This window comes from Miniopterus schreibersii, assembly GCF_964146895.1.
Source record: "Miniopterus schreibersii genome assembly, chromosome: 12".
Classification (NCBI taxonomy): domain Eukaryota; kingdom Metazoa; phylum Chordata; class Mammalia; order Chiroptera; family Miniopteridae; genus Miniopterus; species Miniopterus schreibersii.
Window position 1 is genome coordinate 32,102,589 of NC_138112.1, and position 15,165 is coordinate 32,117,753.

A 15,165-nucleotide genomic window follows, 5' to 3' on the forward strand; every position below is an offset into this window, starting at 1 on the left:
GATAAAAAGCAAATGAATTTAAATATATATATATATAGTACATTTATTATTATTATTATTAATTTTATTTTTTTAGCAAAGCACTAAGCTGCTCCTGGGGGAAACAAATGCATGCGGGTGTGAGGTCCTTGTCTTCTCAGTATCTCACAGCCGGAGAAGACATAACACTGGTAGCACTGAGAGAGCAGATAGGGAAACCATGTAGTGCAGAGCGAGTTGTCAAAGGACTTTTTGAGGACAACAAGGAGGGTCACTACAGCCTACAGTGAACCAAGAAGGCCTAAGAGGATTTGGATAGTAAGAAAGGAAGGGAGGAGCCATGGAACAAAAATTGAGGATGAGAGGCTGCTTGGAGTGTAGGGTATGGCTGAGTGTCCCGGGGAGTGAGAAGAGCGGGTTCCCATCCGGTTCTGCAGCCACCCAGCTGTGCGACCTTGGGAAAGGTGGTTGATCTCCCTGAGCTGCAGAAGGGTTTAATGAGATAAGACATCAGCATCTGTCTGACACGCGGTGACCTCTCCTACTATTTTCTTTAGTTTTGTACTTGGAATCTGAATCCCAAAGCAGAGACGGGTTGACTGGCTGAGGGTCTGAACAAAGATGTTTTCTTGGTGGGAGTCAGAGCCATAGGCTCAGCCCTGTGGTTCCGGCCAACTTGATTGCTGTCTGTCTCACAAGGTTGTTCAGAAGGAGAGATAGTTATGACAGTGGGCACTTGGATGTGCCTAAAGTGAAGCTCCTTCGTGCCTCCAGCTCAGGCTGTGGGAGGTCCCTTGTCCCCCATTGCTGGCGTCCGCTACCTGAGTGCCTTTCACAGCCTGAATTCTGCTCATCCTACGTTCCAGCCCTGCCCTCTACCTGATTCTGAAAGTACCTATGTTTGAATGTTCTCTGCTTTTTCTAAATACTCCAGGGCCCTCTCTACCTGGAGACTCTCCCCAGCCCCAGTGCTGAGCTGCACTGTTTTCATGGGGATCCCTGGGGTGTTGATCTTCCTCTGGGCTTTCTTTACACATGTATTCACTGCAGGCACTTACCACATTGTGCGCCATCTCGTGACCCACTCACATATTCAACAAATCAATGAACTTACAAGCATATATGCATAGCCCATGGACACAGACAATAGATATGTGAAGGCCTGGGGTGGGGAGGGAGATGGTGGAGGGAGGTCAAAGAATTTTTAAAAAACCAACCTTGTATCTGCACTAGAAATCGAAGAAGCTCAGATGGCAAGAGAGAGAGAGGTCAAGTGTTCTAGCCCATCTTTGACCTTTAGAGTATGTATTTGAAAGTATTCTCTGGCCAGTGCCTTTCTCTTAATTTACTGTCCTGGCAGTTGAGTGTGAAGGTTGGGATTTCCCCAGGGTCTGAGAGGGAAGAGAGGTTACACTCAGCCGTCATGAACAAAAGCTGCCCTCCCTAAACCTTACAAAGAATCAGGTGACCAGAGCAGTGGCCCCCTCAGACCCCCTGCTTTGAGAAGGATGTGCACCTGTGTCCTCTGGAGCGCTGGTCAGCTGCCAGGAATGGAAGCGGGTGACAGAAGGCTCCGCAGCCGCTCAGGCCCAGGCAGGCAGAGATACTGTCCCCACAGGTGCAGGGCTCAGGATCAGGGGCCTTTTACCCCAGCTCCAGGAGGAGGCAAAAGGCTCTGCTGGGGGGTCTGTCCCCTGGGAAGATGATAGTCTGTTTTCCCTCCTTTTTCCCACCTTGTTTGGAAGCCTTAAGACCCAGCAAACCTAGCATTAGCCCCTATCACCCTCAGTTTAACAGTGAGCAGGTAGCAGCTCCTCTTCTCGTACAGGCGTGCATGTGTGTGTGTGCATGTGTGTGCGTGCGTGCGCGTGTGCGTGCATGTGTGTGCGTGTGTGCATGTGTGTGCGTGTGTGTGCATGTGTGTGTGCATGTGTGTGTGCATGTGTGTGCATGTGTGTGTGCGTGCGTGTGTGTGCGTGCACGTGTGTGTGCATGTGTGTGTGCGTGCATGTGTGTGCGTGTGTGTGCATGCGTGTGCGTGTGTGTGTGTGTGTGCATGCGTGTGCGCTCTGCCTTTGGCTGCTGGGCCCAGTCCCCAGCTGTAGCGATGGGTCAGGCCCAGTCAGCAGAACCAGCCTCCCGTGTTGTGGGCGCAGCCAAGGTGCTCAGGGTAAGCCCCAACAGGGGGAAGAAGCCAGGGCTTTGTGGTGCGAAGGGGCGCATGAGAAATGCCCGTGGGCTTCTAGGAGAGGCGGGACCCTTACAACTCACCTGTCACAGAAAGAGGGGGTGATGTCTATAGAACGTTCTTCCATGCCTTGGAGGTGTGAGCTAAAGGTAAGAGAGAGCTCAGTGTCCCCAGTACGTCCGTGTGGGCACACTCTAGGATGTTGTAGCGTGCCATGCGGGTGAAGAAACATAATCTTACGTGCACTTAGTTGTGCCTTAATAATATAAGCCAGTACTGTGCAGAGATGGGGTTGGAGTATTAGCTGCTGCTTTCCCAGGCTTAGAGCTGGCTCCCTCTTGTCCTGTTGTCAGAAAGTGCACATACCCACAATTGTGCACTGCATGCCAGGAGCCCCTGATGAAGGAGAAGTGAGCTGAGGTCAGCCAGGGGACAGCCAGGAAATACTAACCTACTTGGAAGGGTCCCCAGCCCCTACCCCTAGTCGCTCAGCTGCTAATACTGACTGTAACAACTACTGTGTGTCACACACGGTACAGTCATTACCACTTTACAGACAAGTTAAGTGGGACACAGAGAGGTGAAGTGACTTGTTCAGGGTCACACAGGAAGTAACAGAGTGGGATGAGAGCACCCAGGGTCTCACTTTAAAGCCTGTGCTCTTCTGGTTATAGCAGACAGCCTCTGACCTGGCCTGTCCAAAATGGGTTTGCTCTGTGTGGTTTGCTTGGACTTGGTTTCATTTTACCTGCCACTGATGAGACATTTACTGCAAGCCCTACTATGTGCTTTACATGCATTATCTCATTTAATCCCCAGCCCCGCTGTGAGATAGGTAAAGAAACCAGGGTTCATTTAAGATTTAGAAACCCTGAGTGATTTGTCCAGGGTTGTACAGCTAGTGAGAGTCAGAACTGGAAGTCAAACCCAGCTCCGTCTGATTGCATAGTCCATGCTCCGTCACGGGTCAGGGAGTTCCAGCCAAGTGAAGTCAAATTATGCCAGAGGTAGGACCCAGCCCTGAGGAACTGAGCACACCTGGGTTTATGCTCACAGTCCAGTCCCGTGGGCAAGTACAAGGAACCAGGGAGCGAGGAGGAAGGCTAGCCAGCCTCGGGGACCCCGCCAGCCCTTGTCATTCAGGCATGCAGACAGCTGAGAGAGTAGGACTATAGACCGCTTCCAAACCTCTCACTTGGTAGAGAGCAGAAGGCCCTGGCACATGGACAGACCAGCCAAACCTCTCACTGGGTAGAGAGCAGACAGCCCTGGCACATGGACAGGCCAGCCTTTCATTGGGAACTGGGGACCCTTCCCTTTCAGCCAGGGCCAGGCAGGAGCTCACATTTGCATTATAAGCTAGTATCATGGTGTCTTAAAATCCTGCTGCAGCCAGAGCATGAGAGGTGGCCAGAAGATTCCCTAGACTTTTCACAACAGCAGCTATTTCTCAGTTCCTTGCAAGATATGTAGTTTTTGCTTTTGTCATTGGGCAGTTTCTGCCTAGAGGCTGAGGGAGTGATCTGTCTGGGTGGCTAGAACAGCTATAAAATATTTAACTTGAACATATAATTACATTACTGTGATCTCTAATAGGATTTGGTGTCCAACTTGGCCTCTGGGCCAAAGATATAGACCCCAGTTATTATGTTGAGTGTTACCTACTAGATAAATAAGAAAGAAATACTGTTCAAATCATTGTGAGACAGACCAACACACATTATAATTATTGTGAAGAAAAATCCACCAGAGTCTGAGAATTTATCCATCTTGTTAATCATTGTATTGTGTTATGTCCTGGAAGAAGTAATTCAAGTATATAATTCACAGAAGCCATCTTGACAGCTCTTGCAAGAGAATAGATTTGGGGCCCTGCAAAATCTTATTACTGCATGTTCCCCAAACGCATGGTTAGTGCTGATTCAGGATAAGAGAGCCCAATACAGGGTCTAACTGAATGTAACAGGCCCAGAGGAAGAGAAATGAAAGTGACGCTGCAGGTCTGGGGGAAAAATGTATGGAAGTGAAATTTGAAAACAGAAAAGAAAAGCAAGGAAGCGAACAGCCCAGACCCCACAGAAGGAGCCCAGTGTCGGGACTGGAGGCAGAAATCAACAAGTTGCCCTTTGTCATTTGATATTTGACAAGTGTTAAGTGAGTAGCTACTCTAGACAAGGCAGTGTGCCAGTCGCTGGGAGACAGGGACAAGATGGTGAATTGGAAATGGATCCCTTACTTTCAAGAAATTTGCAGGCTGCTGTGGAAAAAGGTCCATATTCATAAATAACTATACTTCATGGTAGGAAGCAGTAAGAGATAAATGAAGGATAGAATTAAATTGCCATTAAAATTCAAATGAGGGTGAGAGAACCTCTCTTGCTAGAAGGAATCAGGGGAGACTTCATGAAAGAGGCAACATTTAAATTGGGCCGTGAAGGATGGTTAGGAGTTGGACAGGTGTAGGGGGTGGGGGAGGGCTTTGCAGGCATAGTCGCCAGTGTTGACACAATCAGGGAGGCTGGAAAGGCTGTGTGGGTTCAGGAGGGGGTGGGGAGCAATCCAGCAGCAGCACAAAGTGGACATGAGGAGGACCCTGTGGCCAAGAAACTAGTCTGGAAAGGGAAAATTGAAGCCTTAAACTCCTGGCTCAGAAATGTGGGCTTTCTCCTCGCCCGTGTTCCTGAAAGCATAGTACTTGAGATTATTTTAGATCATATGGACAGATTCTATTTCAAAAATTATGAATTTATTTTAGTAAACTGGAAAAAAGTATAATTAGGTATGTCAAACCCCTGTTTCACAATGATATCGAATTTCTGTTTCTAAAAAATTTAAGAAAATAAATGAGTCAAAAAAATTACCAAGCGAATAATAGGACAGATGGCATGTGACTATGGCGACAGCATAAGGACAGTACTGGAATAAGCGGAAACACTGCTCCAGGCCAGGGTCGTATATTCGTACACCTGGAGGACCAGGCGACGGCAGTGCGGGAAGCGCAGGTACAGAGTGTGTCAACCCCAGTGTCCAGGCCTCTCCTCAATGAGGAGGTTGTTGCTCTGCTGCTTTTCCAATTCTTCAAGAAAAGCCAGTACAATTTCTCTATGAACACTCCTTCAAAACAAAAAAATCTGGCACCTAGTACAAAATTTTTGAAACACTTTGCAAACGAAAGTGTCTACAGGCCTCCAGTCTGTGCTATCTACCCTAGATGCTATGGAGCAGGGACCTGGAGGGACGCAATGCCAGGAGGACAGCTGTGGCTGACGGACAGACTGGAAGGGACAAGGCTGGAGGCAGAGGTCCACTTAGAATCCTGGGGCCGTGGGTCGGGCCAGAGGTGACAGCAGCCAGACATTTGCATTGTCCGCGTGAAGTCCCAGCCAGCACGGGAGTCCCGGCCCGCGGGACGCTAGGTCATCTTCACGCAGTTCTGTGCGTTTTCAGTCCCGGCTGTGCTGCCATAAAGGGGGAAGGGAGACTTGGTTTTCTCGTGGTTTGTAAGCAGTACTGAGCTTGTTGACAAGCCCTGGTAAATGATTGGGGAATAATTAGCAGTTCCCCCCACCCCACCTCCTCGGAGCTCATGTCTGCTCCTCCGTTGTCTGTCAGCACAGAATAACTCAGCACAAAGTGATGCTCATTAGACAGCACTCTCTAGCCAGCAGCTGAGCTGAGCTTCTAAAAAACTGATTTCTTAAATAATTTGTTCCGAAGACAGACTTGACATGAAGTTGGCATGCTGATCAGCAGGTCCCTGCGTGGGAGCAGCGAAGATGATTGTTCTGGATCTGGCTTGCTGGACCCCCGTCTGGCCCAGAACTGCTTTGCATTTCAAAAGCCTGCTTATTCTTTAAGAGTGGTGACTCAAATGCCACCTCCTGGAGGACCTGGCCCTCCTCTTTGGACGTGGTCCCCAAGTGTTTTGCATTCTTGCAAAGTCGGGATCTATCTGTCCTTTCTGGCTTGTTTTGATAGACCTGTGTATAAAGTCTCAGCCTTGCTTCCAGACCAGTTCTTCTTAAAGTGGTACCCAGACCCAGGGCATCAGCATCCCTACCCCAGACCTGTTAAATCAGAAACTCTGGGGGTCAGGCCTGGCAATGCACATTTTAACAAACCCTTCAGGGGACTGACACAGGCTAGAATTTGATGACCACTGAAAGTATACTAGAGATAGGAGTAAAGCAATATTTCCTGAGCACCTTCTAAGTACCAGGTATATGTCTATATATATATATACACATATATATGTATATATATATGTATATATATATATACATATATATACACATATATATGTATAGTGGCTTTATTTAATCTTCCCAACAAGGGTATAAGACAGTAGTTTTCTCATTTCACAGATAAGTAAACTGAGATCTCAGATACAGTGACTTACTCTAAGTCTCACCCTTAGAAGAGTTGAAATTTAGACCCAGATCTGTTCCTACTCCAAAGCCTAAAGCCCTCCTACTGCTCCTTGAGGACAAGGACCACACTTGGGGTCCTCCTGAGGGCATCAGTGGAGTCCACAGAGACTTGTTTAAGTGATAATGAATAAAGGGATCAATATTATTTCCCAGCATGATACAGTTGTGAGTGGCTGGGACTGCATTTTGATCACTAGCAGGTATGTTTTAAAATCAGACTTCAATTAACAAAACCAAAACTGGCGCTGTTTGGAATTCCCTGGTCCTGGCAGCATCCTTTGTGTAGTCCTCAGACTGACAGACTGAAGGCAGGAGTGGGATCAGCATGTGTTCTTATTGGACAGGCAGTGGGGGTGCAATGGAGGAGCCCCTGGCTTAGGTAGGGTTAGGTCGTCCTGTCACTTATTAGCTACATGAACCTCAGCAAGTTCTCTGCACCTTCGTGTTCTCATCTGCAAAATGACGAATCATAAATAGCACCTTCCCTTCCTCCATACAGAGCTGTTGTAAGGATCAAATAAAACTGTATGTAGAAATACTTTAAAAACATTAAGTCCTGCACTTATCAGTTATGATCAAAGCCTGCAAACTACCAGGCAGAGCCCAATAAGGTCCAGGGTGGATGGATGTATCAGGGCCCTTTCCGTTGCAAGGAGCAAAAACACACTCAAGCAACCTCCAGGAAAGGCAGGTGGGGCAATGATGTCATTTCCAAAAGATGGACACGGTTTGGGACGAAAATAGGCACTGAAAAGCCTTTGGAAGTCCAGGCAGCTCCAGGGGCCTCATCCATTCTCTTCTCTTCATGGGCCGCGTGGCCTATTGCCACATTGTCAGGATACATTTTAGTTCAAATACTAGAGGCTGGCACTCTGGCCGTGTCATAGAGTGCAGGTCAGTCAGCCTATGAACTGATTATCCTTGAGTCGCCCAGGTCCAGTCACCTAAAGCCTGAGGAGGTAGCTCCATCTGGTCTACCTGTGCCTGCCACTCAGGCAGGAACTGTGGGTGGAGCAGTGCTCCTCAGAAGGAGCTGTGGGTGAAGGATTGACAAATATATAAGGGAAGGGAAAGTGTTTACAAACACATGAGCAGCACCTCTCCTTTGAAGGCCCTTATGATCTTGAGCGGCATAGCACCTGCCAGTCTCATCACCATGTGATGTGTGTGTCTCAGTGGCCCCTCTGCCATATGCTCACAGGGCACGGGAGGAGACGAAGCATGTGCAGTGAAAGGCAGCAGAACCTGAGCCAACTGTGGGGACTCTGACATCTGCGAAAGCTGTTGCCAAGAGCCCTGGGAAAGCATGCTGGAGCTCTTAGCCAGAGGCAGCCAGCAAGCTGCCTGTTCTCTAGTCCTGTCCCTCTCACTCAGCCTCGGTGACTCTCGGAGACCCCTCTCACAAGGTAGATGACAATATGATGCTACTTATCTGAGGACACGCCAGGGAGGTTTGAAAAGTTGGAGTCTGCCCTTAAGCAACAAACTTGCTTTTCCTACCTCAAGCCCTAAACATGATGATGATCTAAGTTTTTTTGTGTGTGTGTTTTATCTGTTTGTGTAGTTTTCAAAGTACTGACAATTTGGTTCAATTCATTAGATCACAGGATGTTAGATCTGAAAGATCACCCAAGCCATCCACTTCTCTTGGAATACTTCCTGAGCCAGAGTCGATGCTCAGTAAATACTTGCTGAATAAACTGAATGAATTTTGTAGGTGAAAAGAAAGTCCCTGAGAGAAAGGGACTAGGCCAGGGTCACCTAACAAGCTGGTGGCAGGCGTAGGACTAGAACCCAAGTTTCTTGATAAAGTCCAGGCATGTTCCCGTCCATCATGACTCATAGGATCAGAAGATTTCAGATTTGGAAGATGCCGTACAGCTTATTTTTAATCTCCCTGTAGTATCCCCCCAGTCATTAATTTCCCCTCTTCTTGAATACATCCAGTGACTGAAAATGTATGACCTGATAGGTTACCTAGTTCATTCATTTAGTCATCCATCCAACAAGCATTCATTTACCACCTGCTTTGAGCCAAGGGAGATACTATTTCTTGAAGATTCAGAGACGAAGAATACATTTCCTGCCATCAAGTTTACAATATTCATCCACAGACTGTAACCCAACATAGTAAGTTGTATTCCGCTCTGCCACTTAATAAATTCTTTCTTCTTTTAAACCAAGTCCATTTCCCAAGGACTGTAGTCCTTACCCGTATGACCTAGCTCAACCTATTAGGACCACAAAACAAAAGTCTAATCCTTATTTCATATATCAGCCCTTCAGATATTTTTAAATATAGCTCATACCCCCTTAGGAAGCTAAATTCCCAATTCCTTCCATAATTCTTTATTTGAAATGTGGTTTCAAGTTCCCTTATCCTTCTGGTTGTTCTTTGATGAACATGCTACAGTTTGTCTTATCAGGCTCTTAAATGTGGCCCCCAGATGTGAACTACTGAACTCCAAATATAGTCTGAGAGTACAATACAAAACTGAACCTCCCGTCACTCCTTTCATTCTGGGTATTGTACGTAAAAAATACAGCACAAGGAAACACGAGCCTGTTGACCACCACCTGTTCTCCCAAGTCTGACTTGTGCCATGCATGCTGCCCGGGCACTGCCCTGCATTTCATCTCTCCCTTGTGTTCCTGCTGAGTTTCTCAACAACAAATACTACTGAGGACTTGCTTTGTGTGTAGCACTCACCAGACTCGCTGAAGAACCAGACGTGATGCTTGTCTTTAAGGAGTTCACAGTCTTATTGGGGAAATCGGGTTTGCCCCCAAATAAATAATTAACAAAGAACCAAGACTGAACATAATCAAAGGAACAATCTTTTTCCTAGACCCCTCCTTAGAGCTGCTCTTAGTAGTGGTTGGCAGACTTCTGGGTATGATTGAAAACAGATCTCCCAGTTCAAATGCCAGTGCAGAACTGGCTTCAAGCCCAGGCTGTCAGGGGCTTTGTCACGTTTTTGTCATTGCATTGACCTAGACTGTTGCAGATGAAAAGCCTTTGAATTCCATCATCTGCAGAGAAAGCTGGGGCACCTACAGGGACTGACACCTCCCGGGCCATGGAACAGCTTTCCAGCACCTGGCACCTGCCCAGTGCCAATCTAGAGTGCAGAGGGAGGAAAGTTCTTTCAGTTGTTGGCATGAGTCTGCCTGTGTTTGGGCTTCTGGGAGACAACAGGTTTAATTTGCTTTGACAGTGCTTTTCCCCAGGAGGGAATTTACCCAAACACCCTGCCTTCTTCACATTCAGCTCAGTGCTTGTTTGCTTTTCAGTTTCAACCATGGGGAGTTTCTATGTATTTTATATGCGTGTGTGTGTGTGTGTGTGTTTATCCCCAATAACCCACGTTGCCTGGCTTGGATTCACCAGACCAAATTAGTATGTTGTTTTGGTTCACAAGTGAAATGCATGTATGACCTTTTCTTCAAACCAAAATACTCACTCTGCCAAGTCCTGGGCAAACCTCTTTACATGCACAGCGTTACACTATTTGCTCTTCAAAATAACCCTTTGAGGTGGGTACTCTTATCAACCCCATTTCACAGATGAGGAAACTGATATTTAGAGATGACTTGCCCAGAGGGCACGTTGCTAGTAAGAGGCAGCGTGGCTCCAGAGCCCAGACTTTGGTCCAGGCCTTTTCCACACACTTCAGCTTCAGATAGAACTTGGTTCAGCTGCCAGATTTGCCCTTATAGCTGTGACCTTGAGAGTGACATCAGCTCTCAATCTCCATCTAAGAGTGTAAAATGGTGGCAAAGGTACCTATTTCTCATCATTATTATAAGGAAAGAATTAGAATATATGATATATCTTTCACAGTTCCATTTGAGGGAATTGCTGTAGAATTAAATCCCAGCTATGCTCTAGTTTGTTTCCCTCTCTTTTTGGGGCTGCCAATCAATGGGGATGTAACAGATATAACCTAAAGTATAAATGTCACTAGCTGCACTCAGGGCGATGCGTCCAGTCACCCAGCTGGCCGTCCCAGAGTCCAAGTTCTTTCCTCCGGCCTGAAGCCTTGGCATCCATCCTGCAGAGCAGCCAGAAGGAGGCGTCAGAGAGTGGATCTCTGTCCAGCAATCAGTAGACCTTGGTTCCTCAACTGAGCGCTCCCCAACGGTTGCCAACATCCACTTTTACAACTTAAAGGAGACAAGAGAAGCAGAGGAAGGAGTTGTAGGTAGTAAACACAAGCTTTTGTGATCTGGGACAGGTCGCAGGGGAGCAATACTGAGGAGGAGCTGGGAGGGAGGGATAGTGCGTGGTGAGCAGAGAGACCAAGGATACTTAGGAAGCTCCCACCTCACTCACAGCCCTTCCTTCTGTCTTTGGGCGAGAGTCCAACATCCCCTGTGACCACAGGTGTGCTTGCTCAGGCCAGGGCATGAAACAGGGGTGCCCGTGGCTGCCCAGTGGTCCTTCTCCAGGCAAGATTTTCCTCTGTGGTCTCTCCTTGTTTCCTACAAAATGAGGCTTTGGGATTTCAAAACAGAAAAGCAGAAGATGGCAAACGAAGGCAGGCTTCTCCAGGCATCAACCCTGGACTCCAGAGGACATATTTATCAGCTGCCATCCTTTCACCTTGACGCGGTGATGCTGATGATTGGTTTCTGGAAAAGCGTAGTGAGCGGACAAAATGAGGCACTGCAGTGGGTCCACCAAGGCCTCTGTGGTTTCCTGTCTCCCGTGTCTTCCCCAGGGAAGAACACTGCCGTCTCCCTTCCTTCTGAAGATGCCCCTTTGTATTTCGAGCAGTATTTCGTTCAACATCCAGAGAACATGCCCACTCGCAACACGTGTCCAGAGAAGGAGCTAGGGAAACATTTAAGCCCTGCATTCCAATGTTGATGGAAGGAAAAAGACGTTTCTAGCGGGACCCACTGCTGTGATGGAAAAACAAAAGCTAGGGGGAAAGGCCCCTGTTTTCCAATCTGCCACATACCCAATTACGAACATCAGTTATTCATAGGCAGCTGCATTTTTCACTTAGATTTGAGCAGATCTGAAGGTACACCTTCGACAAAATGAAGGCAGCCGCAGTCTGGGCGTGAGCAAAGCAGGAAGGAGCCACAGAGGGAAGAAAGTCACCAAACACTAATTGGAAACATAACGACATATTCAGTCAATGAAGTTCACACTTCTCCCAAGCCAGTGAGTGTCACTTCTGCACTAGCTTTCAGCACAGAGGTATCTCATCAGTGGGGACTCATTATTTGTGGGATCCCAGGTGGACCCCGAGTAGTTGAAATCTTTCCAAATGGAAGAAAAACTATATACATAAACATTTCATCAAAAGGAAATATTCCCAAATGTCTGACTTCTCCTTCCTTGTTACTATCATAAAATTATTCCATGTTTCCTAAAACTTCTGCCTTCTCTGGAACCAACAGCCTCAGGCAAGTTTTGTAGCAAACAGTATTCTGTGCTGTCAGGTTTAGCAACCAACGCTAGACTCAGTCATAGAAAACATGCTTTCCTCACTTTTTCACCATGAAGGCTTTTTGGCAGATGATTAACAGGTTCATGTCTTGCAGGCTTCATAAATCAAAATCCAGAAAGTGTGTATGTAACACTTATCTGCAATTGATCCTGTTAAAAATGCAAGTGGTAATTATAGTAATTTTTTTAGGAGACTATTTTATACCATGGTTTTGAAAAGGACTGAACCATAGGATTTTAGATCTGGGAGAGATCTCTGAGATCATCTAGTTGAATTCTTTCAGTGATAGCAACAAACATTTATTAAGACCCTCTATAGCCCTGGCCGATGTGGCTCAATTGGTCGGGCATCCTCTCGTGCACTGAAAGGTTGCTGGTTCGATTCCCAGTCAGGACCATGCCTGGGGTTTCGGGCTTCATCCCCAGTAGGGGCCATGCAGGAGGCAGCCGATTGATGTCTCACTCTTATATCGATGTTTCTCTCTCCCTCTCCTTTCCCCTCTCTCTAAAATTCAATTTAAAAATATCTTTTAAAAAATAATTATGTTATTTTTAAAAAAGACCTTCTGTGAACTGGATACAAGGGCAAATATATAAATGAATAAACTCAGTTATATTCACAGTCAGTAATGGGGGCTATTTGGGGCTTTAGTAAGGATGAAGGAAAGAGAGAGCCCTAGAGAAACTTAGCCTGTTGAAGAAATCAGGAAGGCTTGTCAGAGGAGGTCACATTTCAGCTGGGTTTGAAAGAAGGAATAGGAGTTGTCAAGCAGGCAGTATTGGAGGAGCAAGTGCAACGATGAGAAACAGGTGCAGAAAGAGGAAGTGACATGGTCAAGGCCCCACAGCCATTCAGTCGCAGAGCAAGACCTGGAGGCCAGCCTTCTGCCTCTCTGTCCTGTACGCCTTCTGCAGTGCCGCAGGCAGAACCCATCCTCCAGTCACACCTTTAACCGATAGCTAAGTGAAAATAATCTTGCTTAAACTTTATTCAAAATTCTTATTTTTAAAAGAATATTCAAAATGAAACTTTCTAAGTCTTTCTCTCTCTCTCTCTTTTTTAAGTGTTTAGGAAGCCACTGCTAATTTAAAGGTATCAATCAGGAACATGGATTCTCCCAGGCTAAGTCAATGGAGAGCGGAGATCCTCAGGGCCCTGGCTCGTGAGCCTCACTCTGAGGGGACCCAGACCTCACTATGCTGGATTAGACCCTCTTGTTCTTAACTCTACACTAGTAGAGGAAACACTTGTGTTTGTGTAAAATGCTGCTCGTGTTAGCAAAGGAACAGCTTCGAGTACTTGGAATGTCCTGCCCACTCTCAAAAGGAACCAGACATTTGAACCCTATTTCCAAACTTTTAAAGTAGTTTCCAAGTTGACAATGGCAGACAATTAGGAAGAGACCTCTCTGGGAAGCACACCATGCTATGAATTCCTCACCATCTCCCCACCTTTTTTCTTCTGTATACCTGGGCCATTCTTCAAGCCCACCTCCCCCCAGAAGCCTTCCCTCTGGTTTTGCCCCAGATCAGCTAGATTGGCATTGACCCCTAAGCGCTTTGCTGTGTTTAAAGCTTGATGCCCTTGTATGGATGCCTCTTCTGCACAGTTGCTCTCTTAATTGATTACAGACTCATAGAATTTTACAACAGGAAGCAGTCCTAGAGGTCATCCCTGCCATCACCTTTATTCCACACATGAGGAAGGTGAGACCCAGAGAGGGGACAGAACCTGCTGTAGGTCACCCAGCATGGTACCAGAAGAATGGATGCAGAACCAGGCCTCCTTACCCCCAGACAGAACTGCTTCCATGTTCAGTGCTGCTGCCCACAGACAGTGTTGTCTCCTCTCTTATGCTGCAAATGTCCTATGGGCAAGACTCGTGTCTTATATGGTAGCATCTCATTTAAAGAGGCCTTAGCCTTGGCTTCATGACTTACAGTTGTGAGCTAAGATGTGGTTGAATCCTTAACTCTGTTCCACCCTTTCCTCTATTTTCAACTCTGACTGCAGACTGACGCTGAGATCCTGGAAGAGTCACGGCCCTTCCTCTGCTCTGTTTCCTTCTCTATTAAATGAAAGCGCTGGGATAAATGATCTCTTGGATCCCTTTAAGTTCTAAAAGTTCTAGAATTCTCTACCTTCCAACGGGGTCCTTTGCTGTCTTCAGTACTGGCCTCGCTGTCCCACAGATCTGTCACCTCACTCATCCTCCTGGCTTCTGCTGTGGAGTAAGTTCCTTTAGGGCCCATATAGCATAATGTTATTGAAGAAGACCAGGCTTGGAGTCCAAAGGCCTGGGTTTGAATCTTGCCTCCATGTCGTTGTATCTCTGTGGCCTTTAGCACGTCACTTCACCTCTCAGCCACCTTTAAAAAAAAAAATGAGAGAGTGGAATAACCATACATTCTTTTGGATTTGGTGACAGTGAAATGAGGTAAACTTTGTGGAAATATATGGCACAAAGAAGTCATTCACATATAGTGACTTCTTCTTGTTCCACATCCAGCATATTGAGAAGATGGCTGCTCCACATGAATAGATATTCTAGTTATAGAGTTTACTGGAGCTATAAAACATTGAACATTGACTAACTTTTTACTGAAATCCTTCTGAAATGAATTCTGTGTCATTTGACATGTCACACAGACAATCCCAAAATATGAGGGAGAGTTAGAGAAAGTAACTTCTTTGCAAAGGTTGGCATCCTAGCAGATGCTAGGGAGGCAGGTAGGGCAAAGGGAATATGAAAGGAAACTCCTATGCATTTTTTAAGTTTATTTTTTATTGCTGACATTATTAAGGATGTCCCCTATTTTTTCCCCACTTCCCCCCTCCACCCATCCCCCACCCTACCCCAGGCCTTCAGCACACCATTGTCTGTGTCCTTGGGCTATGCATATATGCATATAAGCTCTTTGGTTAATCTCTTCCAGTCCCCCGCCCCCAAATTGCCAGTCTGTTGCATGCTTCCATACCTCTGGACCTATTTTGTTCATTAAACTTCACATACGTAAATGAGATCATGTGATGTTTGTCTTTCTCTGCCTGGCTTATTTCACTTAGCATAACATTCTCCAGGTCCATCTATGCTGTTGCAAAG

General features: G+C 46.5%; 1 protein-coding gene across 3 annotated transcripts in view; it reads left to right on the forward strand.

Moving 5' to 3' along the window:
• The window catches only part of TENM4 (teneurin transmembrane protein 4), a 2,309,694-nt gene that overhangs the window by 2,162,924 nt on the left and 131,605 nt on the right, over positions 1 to 15,165 (forward strand). The window lies entirely within an intron of this gene.